Genomic DNA, 16,092 nt, shown 5'->3' on the forward strand with positions numbered 1-16,092 from the left:
TTGAGCATCATCCCCGATTCCAGCCCATCACAGATGTGCTCCTTGATGATCTTCTCAAAGAGAAGATTTTTGTTATTCACTCTCATGTCATTTTGGGTGCTGACAGACACATGATCCCCCCCTGCTTTATGTAAAGTGCCATGAGTTAGAGTGCACCCCACCCCTAACCCAACAGATATTTGGCTATTGGGCGGGGAGGAAATTGAGCTCCACTTCAGAGCCGATTGAGCCTGATGAGCCTCTCTGCAGACTCTCTTGCCTAGCCCTGCCGCCCAGCCCCCAGCTCTAGTGCTGTCTGCAGGAAGGGAAGGGTTTGCCCAGCCTGAACTGGAGCAGGGAGGCTCGGGTGGGGGGCTCCAATCCACCTGTCCCCCCTCCAGCTCAGGCTAGACAAACCCCAGCCCACAGCTCATTCCCCTTTATCAGACTGTTATGGCTGAGGAAGAACCACTTAAACCACACACAAAATACTGTAGAAATTTCTGTAAAGTATTTACAGGGGAGAATAAGAAGAGAAAGAACAGATTCATGAGAAAGGTGGGTTAATACCATCACACAGACCCTGCTTCTGCCCTGGGATTCCAATATTATGCCAGGTAACTACATTTTTCACCTGCTGTCACTAATTGTGTGCATGTCATTTTCCAAAGTGCCTGACAAAGGAGCCCTGCTTCTGATTTGCAGGAAAGGTAAGCAGAGCTGTACTTGAAATCAAGGTTAATAGTGCCTTGAACAAAAGTAGTACTACAGAAAGTTAAGCATTCTGGAAAATAATTATTTAGCTGTTCAAATTGGTCACACCAAATGGGTGGATGCTTTTGAACTTAATCTCTACACATCTCAGTTTCCATCCATTAAATGAGGATAACAACCAGCTCTCACCACACAGGGAAGATGTAAATAACAATTCATTTATATATTCAAAGGGAAGTAATGATGATCCAGTGGCAAAAGTGCTGACCTGGGACCTAGGAGACTCAGGGTCTGGGCAGATATTACATTTATGATACAATTAACCTCTGGAAGGCCCAAGGAAGAGTACTGTGATGCCCAAAAGCTTGCTATGTCTATCCCAACCGTGAAGTTGGTCCAATAAAAGATATCATTCACAAAAATTCTTGTTTCCAGTAAATTAGAATACATTTATACCCACACAAGAGAATGTCCTAAATGGAAATGCAGGTTCTTTCCTGCATAAGGTTAAAGTGATGATCAAATCTAGAATTAGGATGGTATCAGGGGACGGTGCTGTAAGGGAAAGGTGTAAATTTACTAGTATTTCAATGAGTGCATCTACATGTTCATTAATGCGCCGTAGTTACTGGACATTTAGTTTAGTACTTCCTTAATGAAGTACTAACTGAATGCGCAGTAACTAGATTTACTGCACAGTAACACTGGCACACATTATTTTGTGACAGTTACTGCACTGTAGCCTAATAACACTATACAGTAGCTTATTAGCACAGTTTTTGACTGGCACACTACTGCACAGTGTTATTAGGCTACCATACAGTAACCACCTCTTGTAGATGCACCCAGTGAGTACTAAGGCAATGCTCTCCCCTCTTGTCATAGTTTCTTTTTCTGTTTCAGTCTGCTTTAATGGGGCCCCAATAAATCAAAACATTTAAGCATGTAAAGTTTAAGTCTGGCCCTAAGCAGTGAAGCACTTCCAGCATTTCCTTAAATCCCATGGCATGGCTCTGATGTGGTAGAGATTCAGGGCCTAGAAGTTTGCAAAGCCTACAGCCTAGATATTAAATCCTGAAACAATTGATACATGACTCTCCTAAACCAATTTCACATAACTTCACATCATAGTATTAATATGTCTTATGGAAGCCATTGTGTGATAAGTATTTTGAAATTGCCAGTCTTCAGCTGCCAGTTCAACTATAACAATGAAAAAATTCTTGGATATCAATTTAACAAATTCAAAAATTATAATTCAGCTCCTTAAGGATTATTGTATCAACATTTTTTTCATGATTACGAATGGTTTTGTGAAAAAATGCACCCAGGTCTTAATCTTTCACTTTCATTTCAATTACGGCTGATACATAGTTAATAATTCTTTAAAGTCTGAATCAGTGCTAAAAGTTGGGGGGGGGCAGGAGGGTGCTGAGTTCAATGTAAATAAATTAAAGTGACTGCCTCCACTGCTGCATTTATCTTTTTAATTGTGTTTTCTGGTATCAGCAGCAGTCCTGACCCCAAAGGCTCACCTCCAGATAATCACTTGATATTTGCTAAATACCTGTTGTTAATTAATTGGCTCTCTCTTGTCTACAGGTATTATTTTTTATTTCCTATTTTCAAACACAGATTTCATTCTACCATTTGCTAATGGTAAGTGTGCTATCAAACAGCATTTGGGAGAGGAAAAAAATAAATTATAAAGAAAGAACAGTTAATTCCTAGACTGACTGGCAGAAACATGTGGGTTGTAACTGTCTGAAGAGTAAGGTTCTGAAACGACCTTCTGATAGAAAAAATGGGGACAAAAAGATCTAACTGGTTTAAACACAAACCTTGATACATTTATAAATGGCTTTATAGGAGACGATCACCTATATATTAGAGGACTAAATTTATTAACTGCCTTTGATCCTGTGTTCTTATGCTTACTGGTGCTTATCTTCACTTTTAACAATAAAATTATGTGCCTCGATCAGTGATACCTGTGGCTTTATCTGTACAAAATATTATCTACACAGTCATGTGTTCCATACTCTTTTTTCCACATGAAAAGATCAGTCTGCTCTAAACTTGTTCTGCAGTCCGTCCTGGACTACTGGGGAGAGGCTTGGCAGGTATGATGTTTTTCTCTCACTGAGCCCATGGGCAGGTGCTCATTTCTACTTCTTCAAATTTCTGGGTCCTTCCCCCATGGTGTGGGAAGGTGTAAGGGATGCTACAACCAGATTCTCCCTGTGCTCTCATACTGCTCTTTTCTGACTCTTCCCCAGACCAGGGTCTACATGGTCTTAGGAAGGCTTGCAGGAGCAGGCCTCTTAACTCCACCCTGGAAATACACCCCAACTGGAGTCCCCCTGGTCTGGGGAAGTCACTGTGGAAGCTTCTGCTCAACTCCTCCTGATCATGGAGGAGTTGAACATGCAGGCATTCATTCTAGCAAGAGAAATTCTCACACAGGAGAGAGTTCCCAGCTGCCACAATGGAAGACCTTTCTTGAAGACGGGGCATGTTTCCTCTGTGAGAAACTGAATGAACAGCTATACACTGGCAATTTCTCCCAGGAGAGCTGTGATTCTCCTGGTAGAAACATAATGCCTGTGCATGCCTGAGATAGTGGTCAAAATGTCCCTCTTAAGTATTATAAAGACTGGGGAGAGGCAGAAGATCTCTAAATGGTGCAGTGGGAAGTCTAGGAAAACAAATATTCCAGGTTTCCTCAGCTACTGCACTGTGACTATGCAAGCAGACACTGGCCAGAGGAAAAGCTTCCAAACTTTCAATCTTTAACTTCTCTCTAACTCTTCCTGGCTACTTACACAATGCATGAAGAGGTCAGTATGAGCACCTTTACATGTGCTCGGGGAACCACTCTAATTAAAGTACCCCCAGTATCCCACACTTCAGAAGGTAGCAGGGGGGCTTTAACTAAAGCTTGTTCAATGAGCTTTAGTTAAAGCACTCTCACCACCATTCTGAAGTGCAGGGATGCCGAATACATGAGGTGCTGAGACTGATGGAGCATGCCAATTAGCACGCTCCAGACTTGATTAATTGAGTCTGTTCCAATGTGCTGTAATTACAGCACAACAGAGCAGGTATCCAGCATGTCTACAGGTGCCCTATGTGCCACCACAGAAGAGAAATTTCCCTTAAACCAGCTTCCACAGAAATAGCAGGAATACCTGTGACAGCAGCTGAAAATCTCCACCCTCTAAAGAACAGAGGAAATTCTAAGCATCAGAGTGGCCTTAGGGAAGGCATCAAGCCCATCTATTCTTTACCCTATCTGGGCAGAATGGAATGCCCCACAAGCCAATTTGATCACCTCTATACTTCTTTTCCAAGTATGAAAAATAAAATAGAAAGATGCTTCTTTATCATCTCTAAACCTTGCTGCTAACACTAGAAAACCAAACTGGTAGGCAGATTTATTCATAAGAAGAATACAAAATCTGCTAGGAGGCTCTGATGAACAATCAAATATCAAGATAGAACCAGAGGATGGATGGACCTTTTGACTCTATCTTTTTCAATGAACATCACCAATTTCATAATTGTCAGAATGATACATCAAACCCTAAGCATGAATATTTGTTGTTAGCACGTAGAAGTGGAAAAGATGGCAAATGTATGAAAATTGCTGGAATATGCATTGTGAGTTTTGCAAAATACTCAGCAACATGTCTGCTCAGTTCTATTTGAACACCATAGGATTCCATATATTCTACCACAAAAATACAGCAAGTTTTAGCTGATGTTTTATGTAAAATAGAATGATAAATCACAAAATTCAGTTTGTATAATGTGAGCTAGATAATAGGACATTCTTCTGAAGAGAAAACAAAATAGAAATCAACAAAAAAAATTGTTAAAGATAAATGTAGCTATGTATTTAGAAGGAAACAAAATTCTATTTAGAAATGCTGACCTGGATCCCTGACAGATGGAAGATATTGAATTTTAGCCGATTTTTTTTGGAAATGAAATCTTCATAATTTCACAAGGAGGAAACACCTTTGGCCACCTGAAACCAAAGACAGCCCTCCTGCCTTTGTTTGAGATAATTTGCATCTACACAGAACCTCACATCAAGCTCAGCTGCCTCACCAGATAAGGAATTCCTGCCCAGAGAAGAATCCCATCCACTGGCCCCTCTGTGAAATATGGAACGCCATAACCAAAAAGAAATATAAATACATGATGCTTACCAACAAACAACTTTGAGGTAAAGAGACTATTCCAACTTTTTTCTGAGCCTAATCTGTATATAAAATGAACTTTTTCAAACAGGAGATTTTACCACCCCATCTGTCCATCCTATCTTGGGTCCCTCCACTCCTGGATCACAATGGGTCCTTCCACTCTTTGTCCCAGTTCCAGGCTCCTTGTCTCCAGTCTCTCTCTCTCTTCATCCCCACCTGCCTCCTCATTATCTGATCACAATCTTCTCTCCTGACCTTGTTTCTGAAGTCCTCTCATATCAGTTCCATAGTATGTCCATCTGAGTGCAATTTATATAAAGTGTAGATAAGCCAGCTTTAAACTAGCTACCCTATGCATTGGCAGCATGTAGGGGGGTGCACATGCATCCCATGAGCTTGGTGTGCACCCCCTGCAAAAAGGCACTGCCAACACCGCCAGTGGCGCCTGTGAGCGGTCACTACTTGCCACCTTCCCACTGCTGACACAGCCGGCAGCATCTGTAGGCAGTCTCCAATTGTCGCTGGCCACCGCCAACAGTGCTGGTGGTGTCTGCAGGTGGTCGCTGACCATCGGTCAGCACTCACTGCCCCTGCCCCCACCTCCACCGCCAACAGCTCACCTCTGCCACATTCCTGCTACCTCCTGCAGGAGCTCGCCATGGCCCCCCAGTCTCCGGGGGCATGAGGTGTTCATGACCCTATGTATTACTAACAGCACAGATTGGAACTCAATACAGGCTGCAAAATATGCCTGAGATACTGGGGAAGTACTTGGGTCATAAAGCTGCAAGGTGCTGCTTTCACATAGCCAACAGAGCACTACAGTGAAGAAGTACCATGGCCACTTGGTTCATCTAGTCCCAACTTGTCCTTGCCACATGCAGCCACAATTTCTTTCTCCCAATCTACTCTTTCTACCACTGTATATGCTGCCTTTTGTCTTCTCTGCATTCAAATTGGCCTAGGCTGTTCCTCACTGCTATTTAGGTATCAGCAGATCAGCAGATATACAGTGAGTATATAGAGTCCCTCTATTCTTTTTTCCTGTACCAGATCTGCAATAAGCAGGACCTACAACTGCAGCAAAAAGTCAACAAGCACCCTTGGGATGGAGCACGCTCAGTATAAAGGTTTTTTTTTTGAGAGAATGTAGTTCAAAAATTCTAAACAAGTATGTGCAAGTTGAGATATTTCATGTGGCTTGGAACTTGGCCACATTTGGGTGATCTTTTTTTTTTCTGAGAACAGCCAAATAGTGTTGATCATCTGTGTTAGACATGCTATTGTCAAGTACTAAGTCCTTATTCTAAATTGCTGAGAAGCTATAGCATCTCCATAACAGCTGAAAAATGTGTTTAACATGGCTAAGAATACTTTTCTTGTATATTTTTTCTTGAAAAATCACTGTTTCTTTTGTTGAAGCTTCTCAAAATAAAAAAGCAGTTGTAAAAATCAAGTTCAAGTAACTGATTTTTCCCATCATGGAAATTTTCAACCCAAACTATCAAAGTCTGCTTATGTTATAAGCAGCTAAAAGATGCTTATTACAGAAAGTGCCAGGATAACTTATATACAGACTTTGCTACCAATTGTTGCATGAGCACTCAAGCTGACCTGGGCATTGTGAAATACCTAAGGTGGCACAGTCTCTTGACACAGAGCTTACAATATCACACAACAAAACACTTGAACAGAAGTTCAAGGTGTAAATACCTGACTTCTCAACTAAACACTTAAGCATAGTGACCCATATTCCATGCTGTAACATTCTGGTTTGGAGCAATAAAACCATTTCAAGTGTCTCTTACCTATTGATAGTTTGCAGTGAACCTCCTTACTAACCATAGTACAAATGTGAGTGCTCAGTGCAAACTCCTTCTGTTTATGGCCATTGTTTCTAGTAACCCAGAGGGGCACCGTGGAAAACGGAGTATCCCGTATTCCCTGCTGACCCCCTTGATGAGTTTGTAGATAGCCACAAGGTAACCTCTCAGCCTTCTCTTGCAGAGGCAGAAGAGTTTCAGGTCCCTCAGTCTGTCTTCATAGGATCTTACCTGCAGGCCTTCAACCATACAAGTAGCCCTCCTCTGAACCCTTTCCATGTTATCCACATCCCTCTTGAAGTATGGCACCCAAAACTGGATGCAGTACTCCAGTTGTGGCCTCACCAATGTCACATAAAGGGGAAGTATCACCTCCCTAGACCTGCTTGTGATGCACCTGCTAATGCAAGACAGGATGCGATTAGCCTTACTTATTACTTCATCACATTGGTGACTCATGTTCATTTTTGCATCAACTATGACTCCAAGATCCTTTTCCACTGATGCACTACATAGAATGGTACTTCCCAGTCTATAGGTGTATTTGTGATTTTTTTCTTCCCAGGTGCAGCACTTTGCACTTATCTTTGTTAAATTGCATGCTATTCTGATCTGCCCACTTCCCCAGTCTACCCAAATTTACCTGAATTCGCTCCCTGCCCTCTCATATGTTTACTGTACTCCATGGCTTCAGTAAAGGCCAGGATAAAATATTTTTCTTCTTGGACATGCTTTGTTGCATTTTAAATAACTAAAATACAAATAGAGATACAGGCAATCCTCGACTTACAACATTTTGAGTTACAACGTTTCATACTTACAACATTTATAAATTGACACCCTGTTTCAACTTTATGACGTCAGTTTTGACTTTACAATGCTTGATCCAATGCCATGCCATGCCATGCCATGCCATGCCAGCAAACAAGTTCACATAGTCACTCATCTCCCTGGAGAACATCTGTCCAAACTTCCTTGACAGATGTAAAACCTGAATATTGTGGGAATCTTCAGGTGAATATTTTCAACACTTTAAGGATTTTTTTTGACCAAAACTTGCTTGTTTTTCTGCTGGGGGTGGGAAGGAGGGAATATATTAAAAAAAGATATTTTCCATGGAGGAAAAAAATCCACAAAAAAAAGTTTTTATGGAAAATTTTCATTCCTTTGAGGTAAACTGCCTTGTTTATGAGACTACACAAGTTTGTAGAGGGGCAGCTAAATAAACTTACTTCTGAATCATTATGAATTGGTTGTTAAATATCATGTGAGGGGCTATGAAAGTTTTTTAGTGAGCCCCTCCCCCCATATATAGCTTGAATCCCTAGTGTGTGATACATATCCAAGATTAATTCCGACATTAATATAACACTGGAGGTTTATTGCACTTCAGAAATGGCTGAAAGAAGTACAGGCAGTCCTCGGACTTATGACACAATTGGTTCCTGAAAACTGTGTCTTAAGTCGAAACGTTGTAACTCAGAACCAATTTTCCCATAAGAAACAATGTTTTAAATGGGGAATTGGTTCCTGAACCAAGGCCCAATACTCCATTTTCACCAAAAATACCCCAGAATTTTGTATTTGATCAATTATAGATGACTAATATAGCTACATTCATGTATTTATATTGTAAATAGCAATCATATTGATTTGGAAGGAATTCTTTGAGGTGACTTTGCTGGACTTTTTGAAAGGCTCTTGGTTGGACTTTTTGAAGGGTTCTTGGTTGGAGTCTTCTCAGGAGTCTTGGCTGCAGGTTTTTCTGGAGTCTTGTCTGCTTTCTTAATTGTTATTTAACAAGCATATAATATGTCAAGTATTTTGCTAGAGACTATTTATGACAATCTCATAAAGTATTTCCCCTTTGACATAGAGCCAGACTCTACCTACTCTGAGGTGAAATTAAACCAAGACCTCAGGCCTCAAATAATGTGATTTTCAAAACTGTACTTCTGTTCAAATAATTAGACCTTTATGTGTTAAATACCAGTTATTCATTTTTAATTATAAATCCTATGTGTATAATATCTAGAATTTCATATGTGCAGGGGTATATAGGGTTAAAAACCTGCATATAGCACTTAAAGCATAATCACGAGAAGGTTTTTAACAAAGTATAACTTATGTCATTCTCAAAAGTATAATTTATAGCCTTTATATCATACTTCTGAGCCAACTAAGAGTGTTAAGTAATGCCAATTAACATGGTGATTGGATAAGTGGTTTACCCAATGTAAATGCCTATCCAGAAGCAGCTGGGTTGAGACTACCACCTTTTTCTAGGCCAGAAAGTTTCACCATACTATAGTTAATAGATGACACACTGAAACCTATGACAAAACATTTAATGTGCTTGGCTTTCAAAAAATGATACTTAGCCATGGAAAGAGAAAAAGAGATACTTAGCCATAGAGGCTCCAATTCACACTCAGGTCTTTTAACATAGAAAATTGTTTAATTTGGAAGTATTTTTAGCAGTCTTGATTTATTAATTAAAAATAAGACTGAAGTAACTACTTTATCTATCAATGAAGGGCAAAAGCAAATTAAGCTTGTACAAGTTAAAGTTTAGATTCATTTACCAAAGTAGGTGAAGCCCAATGACTTTAGTTTTTGGGATGTGTTTGAATACTTTTTGCACTAATTAAGTGAAGAAGACAGAAACTTTCTAAGTATGATTAGCCCAAAGACTGTTGTCATGGACAACTCCAGGTGAGAAAACAATTTGTGGGCCTGCTACAGACCTCCAATTTGTATGTTGAGTGCTAGGCAGCAGAAGAAGTAGGTGAAAGGGAAGGGAAAAAAGCACCCTTAGCAGCAAGAACCAGTCACACCTCCTTCAAGCAAACCACAAACCAACACTAGTCCTCTTTGTTCTACAACAGTAATAAGTAAATGTAGGTGCAATGATTATGAAAGGTGCTCACCCCACACTGATCCTCTCTGCTGCCAACCATGACCCCTCAGCAACTGTCCAGCCACAGGGGCGATGGTAAAAGCCTTCTTGTTTGGGAGATAGGAAAACCCGTGGTGTGGTATGTGTGTCTGGTTTTTTTAACCCAGGATCAAAATCTCACAATCCTTTGCAGCTACAATGATTGTAGGATTGAGACAACCATAGCTAGAAATTGTGAGGTGGGTCCTATGTAGAAAATTGTTAACCACTGCACTAAATGATCTTCATGAAATTTGACAGATCTATAAGTACAAATGGCTCTCCCAGGTGGAAACTGCAGGAGAAGCCGTACCTGACTGAGGAAGATGAATATGTTTGAAGAACATCTGTGTCTCTTAGTATAAATGGGAGAGTTACACAGCTTGGAAATCATAGCCCCTACATTACAATTTATATCTTAAAGAAAAAGAGACCCTGAAAATTAAATTCTGCTCACAATGACAATACTATCATCGGAAGTAACTCCACTTTTTAAATAAAGTTATTCCCAATTTTTGGCAGTTTAGCAGAGAAAATCTGCTTCAACAAGTTTTGCTGCTACTTACACCAACAACATGTTTTCATTTTGTAGTGACACTTCACTGATGCAATTGGAAGAGGGACTGTCTACATATCTCACTGTGAAACAGCTTCCAACTTATTTAATCACTCCTCCAAAAGGGTCTCTATTTTGGCTGATCTTAATTTAAGTAACATTTTAGTAACTTGGAAGGAAATATAATATTGTATTAACTTTTACAGATTTAGTATCCCAGTGTTCCTTTAGACCTGGCACTACAGATTCTGAAATTACTTACACTGCTTTAATTCCATTAGGAGAAAAAATTGTCCTTGGTGTAATTAGAAACAGAATTACGCCTAGTGTCATTTAAAAAAAATATTCAATTTCCAGAATCTGAGAACTACTTCCACTTGTAGGAATGATGTTGCAACATGCCTCAAGAGGGGCAAAGTATCTGTTCATACTAGTGAGAATGGTTATAAAAAAATTGACCTCCACCCCCATTAGCAGACAATTCCTCAGTCCCAGATGGATTTTTCTAACAGCCACCCTGGCCAAAATATAACCACTTTGGACTACAGCAAGAGTCAGGACCTAAAACTGAAGTTAGTGGCTAGAATTTAGTCTTCTAGGGCCCTGGCAGTCATGGAGGGGATCTGATCCCCAGTCCCACTAATCAAATCTCCTGCTATGACACACGTGCAAGGCAGAACTCACAACTGTTGGAATCAGGGACCAGTCCCAATGGCAGCATCATTTTAGTGGAAACCTTGCAACCTCATTTGGGTTAGCAAGGTCCCTGTCCCAGAACCTCAGTTGGGCTAGGGACAGACATTCAAAAAGCCAGAGCCTAAATTGATTTAATCTTTGCAGGTTTGTCTAACCTGCCTAGATTGAACCTATTTGCAAGTGAATAGACATTCACTTTTCACTCAGAAAATGCAGGCACATGCCTGCGGTGGCTCAGGCCATAAGCTGGGGAGGCACTAGAGCATGCTCTTGGCTGCAGGGAAGCTGTGCTGGGGGGAGTGTGGCTAGCCCTGGCAGTAGCCTCAAGTGAACTGGCCAGGGTCGGGGTTTAATTCCCACCTCTCTGTCCCACCAACACAGACCCAAGCCAGGGTCCTCCTGCTCCCCCCTTGCTGCTGCAGTGGCAGGGGCAGAAGCAGGGGCTTGGCCAGACACTGGCCAGCATGGCCCCCTGAGGCATGGTGGGGGGGCAGGCCTTATACCCTGCTCTGCCCTCTCTGCACCTGGGGGAACGAAGCTGGGGTTTGCCAGCCTCAACCACAGCCTCTGCCTATTGCTCCCTATGTGGGGCAAGCAACAGAATAAGCTCCTTCCCTACCCCCTCCACCAGATGCTGGAGGGAGGGGGGAAATAACCCCATTTCTTGCCCCTCTTTGCGTCAGGGGGCCATGCCGACAAACCTTTGGCCACGCTTCTACACCTGCCCTGGAGTTGTGAGGAGAGGTGTGACCCTCACAGGGCAGCAGCCCCTGTCATGGTTTCCTGGAAGCTCAATCCTCTTCCCAGTGGGTGGGCGGGGGGCTGTACTGAGGTTGGGAGTGGGGTGCATAGAGCTGCTGCAGACTGCGCAGGATGCTGGGGAACTCTGGTTTAACTTAAACAAGGAAGGGGTCTAGGACAGAAGTTCCATAAACCAGTTTGAGCTCAATCAGTTAAGTCTAATACTACTTTCAACTAGGTTTATCACAAACTGGTTTTGGCCATTTTGAAACTGGTGAATGTGCACTGAACTTATGTTCTATTACAGTTTCTGATCAATTAAATCAGTTTGTGTAACTTCTGTCCCTACCTTTGCGGGGCTACAGAGGAAGGCATATTTAGGTGTTGTTCCAGTGAGACAGCTCATTATGACCCCACATAGTGCTTATCCTGCCCTGCACCTCCCTTGAGAGTTGAAGAGCAAAGTATGCTGCTTGCTTTTCTCTGCAGCTCACTTGGGAGCTCTGAAGTAAGGCAACAAATACCACTTTGGGTCATGATGAACCTCAGGGCTCACAACAACCTGGAACTTGAATACCCTGCCACACATACAATTTAAGGCACATATTTTATGGAATCTTTTTGTGGCTGGTTTCTCATTTTGTTGCATCATTGATTTCCTGAATATGTGATAGGATTAATCAGATTAATCATCATAAATGTAACATCTGCCAGGGGGCCTAAAACCATACATTTTCTGTTGTATGTTCTTTGTGATCAATATTTAATACCACATAGCAACTGTTTAACTTTTAATCTTTCAAACACTTGTCTTGAACTCTGGCTGATATCTAGAGTAAATAGCTAACCCATTTTTACATGGAAAATAATTTATTTATATTACAGTAGCATGTGGACACTGATATGAACACCCATGTGTTAACAATTATACAGACTTCGATTTTCAAAACTAGATCCTTTTATGCTGGGTTCTGTCAAAAACTGAGTTTTAAGTTAAAATATTGTTAATTTCTGTAAATCTCAGAGATGAATAGGTAGCTAAAAGTTTCAAGTTTTAAAAAAAATTGAAATTTTGAAAAGAAATGAAAGAAATGAAACCAAAAGGGTTATTTTACAAAAAAAATGAAAAAGGTCTTCTCATATATGTTAAATACTATATTTACTTGAATCTAAGATGACCCTGAATTTAAGATGGACCCCCTTCCCCAATTATTAGATTGTAGACATGGAAAATTGTACATTTGTTTTAATTTTCCATGTCTACAATCTAGTTATTGGAGGGGCCTCTTAAATTCATCCATCCTACTACTGCCACAGGGAAAGTAATGACAGGGGAAGCAGTGGCTGGAAGGATAGAATCATAGAAAATGAGGGTTAGACGGGACCTCAGGAGACCATCCAGTCCAAACCCCTGCTGAAAGGAGGACCATCCCCAACTAGATCATTCCAGCCAAGGGTTTGTCAAGTTGAGTCTTAAAAACCTCCAAAGATGTCCTTCCCCTTGCCACTTGCCCCCTTCCCATGCCTGCCCACCTGCTGCCCGTCCCCCCACTGCTTTCCTCCTCTTACTACTTCGCCCCTCGTATGCCTGGCCCCCTCTCCCTTACCTTTCCTGCTGCTCTTGCTGCATCTCCACTGGGGACATGGAGCACCCAGCTGGGTTAGGCAGTAACCACAGCTCCAGCTTCACAACCAGCCCCATCAGGATTAGGGCCAGAGCCACAGCAGCTCCCCTGCCACTCCGTGTGCCCTTCCCACACTCTGTGCAGCCCTTTCACCATGCTCCCCTCCATCACATGCTCCTTCCCTGTGTCTCTCTTGCTCCATGCTCCACTTCCCCCATACCCTACATGTCCCTTTTCCTGTGCCCCCCTTGCTGAGCACATTCCTTCCCTGTGCTCCCCCCAGCACCACACACCCTTTCCCCTATGCACCCACTTGCACTCCATTCCCTTTCACTGCACCCCTTCCTGGAACTCCCTTTGCTCCACGTTCCCCTTCCCCCATACTCCATATGTCCTTTTCCCCACTTTGCTCTGCATGTACCTTCACCCATTCTCCCCCTGTCACCCCTACCCCTATGCTCCCTCTGCACTGTGCTCCCCTTCTCCATGCACTTTGTCCATGTTCCCCTTGCTCCACACATTCCTTCCCCCACAATCATACCACTGCCCTTTCCCCGGTGCTTCCCTCCCACATCTTTTTCCCTGCACTCCCCCCTACACTGCACTCCTCTCACTCCACATTTCCCTTCCCCCATGCCATTTCCCTGTGCTCCATGTGTCCCTTTTCCCACATCCCCCTCACTCTACACATCCCTTTCCCTTCAATCCCATCCCCCCTCACCCTTTCCCTTTTGCTTCCTCAACACCATGCACCCCTTCCCTGTGCTCTCCCATTCACCCCTACCTGCCACATGACCCATCCTAGCCCCATCCAGAGATGAAGCAGCTGCTTGCCTGAACTGTATTTGTTTCTAAGATAAGAGGTTCCCTGCATAATATATAATCAAAGTGCCCTCAATTATATATAATCAAAATAGAAAAAAACAGGAGGTGAAACAGAGGCACAGAGAGGTGGAAGGCCATGGTCAAGGTCATACAGCAATTCAGTAGCAAAGCAAGGGATAGACTCCCTGTGCAGTACACAATGCACTAGGTTATACTGTTTATATAAAATATCTGTCTCAGCTAAAATTACCTTTCTTATTGTTGAGCATTCTTTCCTTTATGCATTGGTCTAGCCTTGTCGAAGTACCTCTCAGTGTAAATTTACATTTATTTCTAGCTGTGAGAGAGGCAGTGAAATCCCCTCTAAGGGGCCCCCACCCCATGCACCCTGGGACTCACCCTAGGGATCCCGGAGAGCGGCAGTCAGGAGGAAGCGCAAACGGCAGCCCCATGGTTGGCGAGGAAAGAGGGCAGAGCCTCTGGAAACCGCGGGCTGCTCAAATGGCAGCCAGAAAAACAGCTGGGTAGTGAATGGAGGGAGAAGAGGATGCTGATCCAGAGACATTGGGGAAGGGAAAAGAGGACACTGACCCAGAGATGCTGCGGAAGGAGGAAGAGGAGGACGCTGACCTAGAGACACTGCTGGAGGAAGAAGAGAGCACTGATCCAGGGACGCCGGCTGAGGGAAGAATGGATGGTGACCCGGAGATGCAAGCAGCCAAGAGGAAGATTACCCAGTCACAGGACAGAGAGGGGAAGCCGAGGGCCCGGGCACAGGAGGCGGGAGACACCAGCAGGAGCAGGTACCCCACATGGGGAACATGACAGGTGGGCCACGAGCAACTCAGCGTGGGAACAGTGCACTCTCCCAAGCCGGGGAAGACTGAGAGTGACTCCAGGTTACCCAGGGGCCAGTGCCAGCCAAACTGAGGAGCTGGACCAGAGTGGGGCACGGAACAGCAGTCCACCCCCATAGTCACCTAGGGTGCAGGGACACATGGGTCCCTCATCCACTCCTCCAAGTTCCTCCTTTACTTTGGATTCTGAAAAGGGCTACTGGGAAGCAAAATCCCAGGGGGTACCCTCCGGTGAAAACCTAGGTGTTAAGTTTTGTTGAAGGCCCTGGATAGCCCGAGACAGGGCCAGCTTTGTTACACTAATTGGCCTGAAGCCAAGGAACTGGCTACAGTGAAGGGCAGGCTCACCAGAAAGACCCGAACCAAATCAGCGGCAGGCAAGCCGGGCGAGGAGGAAAAGCCGTCCAAGGGGATGCCGACAGAAGATAATATCCATCCTGGCCCTAAATGTGGTAAGGGTGGGTTTGGAGCCCCACGAAGCAAGAACAGGGACTGAAGCGTCTTCATCCTCGGGGATGGGGAGCCACCTGATGGGAACTGCCTCCCCAACTAGAACATCAAAGTCATGGCAGGAGAGTAAGGGCAGCACCCATGCCACCCATGTGGCATCCAAGCTTGAATCCCACCCTGACTTCACTTGGGAGCAAGGCACCCAGTAAGAGAAGGTTGAAGCCATACAACACCTTCAAGCAACACTAGCTATCAGATTTCTTTAGTAATTCTAATTCCTGTCAAATAGGACCTAATTTAGACGATATTAAAAAAATTAAGTGGTGGTGAAAGAGATGCTATTGTTTAAATCATTGTAACAGAATTCTTCTTACCTCTTCATTCATTTTAGCATCTGTCTTCTCAGGGCTATTCCTTTCTTTCAATATTGTGTCTTTAGTGTTTTACCAATCTTTCTATTGCTTATGAAAGGTTTTAGCAGTCACCACAATACCAAATTATTAATTAAATTGTTCTTTCATTATTTTCAATCCAGATCAATGGTCAAATATTTTTGAGGATATTTGCATTGATTTCATTAGTACTGATTGTTTACTACAGCCACTTGTGTGTATACTGACAGGTTTAATTCAATGTTTGCTTGAACAGCATCCGTTATTGGTGATACTGCAAATAGT

Source organism: Alligator mississippiensis, chromosome 3 (assembly GCF_030867095.1).
Source record: "Alligator mississippiensis isolate rAllMis1 chromosome 3, rAllMis1, whole genome shotgun sequence".
NCBI lineage: Eukaryota > Metazoa > Chordata > Crocodylia > Alligatoridae > Alligator > Alligator mississippiensis.